This window comes from Buteo buteo, chromosome 8, assembly GCF_964188355.1.
Source record: "Buteo buteo chromosome 8, bButBut1.hap1.1, whole genome shotgun sequence".
Taxonomy (NCBI): Eukaryota; Metazoa; Chordata; class Aves; order Accipitriformes; family Accipitridae; genus Buteo; species Buteo buteo.
Genome location: NC_134178.1, coordinates 8,984,339 through 8,987,082, shown reverse-complemented (window position 1 = coordinate 8,987,082; position 2,744 = coordinate 8,984,339). Strand labels below are relative to the sequence as shown.

The following is a 2,744-nucleotide window of genomic DNA, read 5'->3' as shown; positions in this document are numbered from 1 at the left end:
GGACTCAAAAGAGATGGTGCTGGGAGCTGCCTCCTTATCTCGCTCTTCGCTGCTGGTTTAACTCCTTCCTGCAGCCCCAGCACAGGTTCTTCGGCCCGGGGATTGTTTTCTGTTTGGAAACCGGAGAAGGGGGGAGGCTATCGGCAGGGAAGCAATAGCTCTCTCTCTCTAGAGAGCTGCTCTCCAACAGGCAGCGCCTTGAAATCTATTTAAAGAGAGGGAAAGGCGGGGGGGGGGGGGGAGAACAAAGGGGGAGGAGGAGGAGGGGGCCGAACCAGAGCCAGCGAGAGAGGGAGAAAGCGATGGATCAGCCGGTTTGCAGTGTACATCAAGCTATCACATCTGTATATGCTCCGATCGATGAAAAGGATGGATAATATTTGTCAGCTGCAGACCTTTTTCTTCTCACTTCCCAGGGAAAGGACGGGGAGGGGGGAGGAAGAGAGGTAATAGGGAGCTTCAAGGCCAGAGGCACTTCCTGATACAGCCAAATATAAAAGAAAAGCTGGGATTATTATTGTATTAATTATTTTTATTATTCTACAGCAGCCAAAGGGACGATCAGGGGACCGTGCAGCACTCTCTGCCCGCTTCTTCACGCTCCCACTCCTTTCCCCCCCCCCCATTTTTTCTTTCTTTTTTTCTTCTTTTTTTTTTTTGTTGAAACTCAGCTGCTTCCTTGCAGGGCTCCGAAGATTTAACCCTTTGCCCGCGGAGGCTTGAGGTGGGTAAGCACAAAAGCAGATCGCGAAAGCCTTGAACTGGAAAAAAAAAAAAAAACAACCAACCCAACACGCGCCCAGCGAGAAGTCAGTAAAACGCACCGTTACACACACAGCGACGTGGTTTGGCTTTAGGGAAGACGAGGGGGGGGGGGAAAGCAAGAGAGAGACGTAGCCTCTCTCTCCACCGCCCCCCGGCTCTGCCAGCCCCTCGCCTGGTGCCTGCAGTTGCACTCTGAGTAAATAGTTCCCACACATGGTCCACATTTTGCACAGCAGCAGCGTGTTTCCTCTCGGTCTCTCGTTGCTGCTCTCCGAGCAAAGGAAAAGAGAGAGAGAGAGAGAGGTTTAGAGGAAGTTAAAAATCAGGCGAGCTGAGAAAAGACTCTGCGTTACACACATCCTGAATGAAAGCGAAAGCCCAGCATTTCGGCCCTCTGAGCGCCAAGCTCTCACCTCCTTCCTAATGTCACTAACATACACGTTGGACGTATCTCAGTAATTACTTACACCCGGCGAGAAGGGCTCTCTCGGGCGCTCACAATAGCTGGAGCCCACCAGGGCGAGTCCGGCTGGGCTGCAGCTGCCCAGGGGGAGCTGAGCTCCTTCCCCGCCACCTGGGGGGATTCCTCGACCCTGGAGATGTGGGGTGCCGGGCAGCCAAGCCGTGTTTGCAGAAACGGCCATGTCCTAGCCCGCCCAGCATTTGCTTTCTTAGGGCACCTAGGGGCGGTGGGACAGGGGGAGTGGGGATGCTGGTGGGCCAGGCGGGTCCCCCGAGGAGGGTCGCGTCCGTCCCTGGGACCCGGCCTTCCCCCCCCCCCCCGGGCCTGCAAACCCGCTGTCCGCCCCACTCCCGGGGAGCTTGAAGCCAGGCTGCCGGAGAGGTGTCCGCTGCTGGGAAACCATGATCCGGCGTCCTCCTTTTCTTCTCCATCCAGGCCCCGGCTCCATCCCCGCCCGCCCCTGAGCCGGGATCAGCCAGATGATCCTCCGGCCGTCGGCTGAGTGGCAGCCGCTTCGTGGGTAGCATTAGGCCTCGGCCACTCCGCGCTCCCGTGACCCCGCCGCGTCTCTCTCCCTCCATCGCGGCCCCTCCGGAGCCCGGTGCCCCATCAGCTCTCGCTGTGTGATATTTAAAAGAAGGGTTGCATTCTCCCCAATAGAAGCCCACTCGTTTCCTTGTTGCCAGGAACAAAGCGTACATTCAGAGGGGTGGCTGTTGACGGCTCCCTCTGTATAGCACTGGAAAGCGGGTGGCCTTTGGTTACTGGCAAGGAAAATTCTAATCAGGGTGCTTGTAAGCGGGGCTTTATAGAAGCTTAGTTACAAAAGGCTTACACCAGAGTAATGCAATAACTATAATAACAGCCAGGGAGCCCTAAAGAGGGTGGAATGTGCTTGTGTCTGGATGATTTTCCCCGCTAGCACAGAGAGGGACTGTTTACCGCGAGTGCCATTAAGTATCGCTGGAAACTCACCAACCGCAGACTTATTTCAATATACTTTATTGTTGTATCTGCACTAAAAGCAGTTTGCTTCGGACGACTTCTCGATCGTCCTAGAGGAGAAGGGGAAAGAGGCCGCCCTCGGGTGTCGGAGGAGGCTCGGAGCCCAGGGGCAGTGCCAAGGGTGAGAGAGCTGAGAGCCGGGGCCCGGCCGGGGCGGCCTGACCGGAGCGCGTCCCGGCGGGCACCGCCGCCGCCGCCGCCGAACAAAGCGGCGAGGCGAAACGGCCCCCCTCGCCCAGCGGCACAAAGCCGTCGGGCTCCCGCCCCCGGGGGTGGGCAGCGACGTCGCCTCCGCCGCCCTCCTCGGCTGACGCGACCGATAAGGGAAAGGGGGCCCCGGGGCGGACACCGGGGGCCGAGGAGGAGGGGGGCCGGGCGGAGGGTGGGAGAGCATCGCCCGCCCGCCGCCCCGGGCAGCGGTGACCCCGCTGTTCCGGCTCAGCCCGGCTCCGGCTCGGCGCGGCTAATGGGATCAGCCGCTGCCCTCCGCCGCCTCGTGTTGATATTTCCA

General features: G+C 59.0%; 1 long non-coding RNA gene across 1 annotated transcript; it reads left to right on the top strand.

Moving 5' to 3' along the window:
- On the top strand, positions 1-2,744 carry LOC142033572 (uncharacterized). Its single transcript, XR_012651253.1, has 3 exons — positions 1-85; positions 686-724; positions 1,664-2,744. It is a non-coding gene; the product is annotated as an uncharacterized LOC142033572 (long non-coding RNA).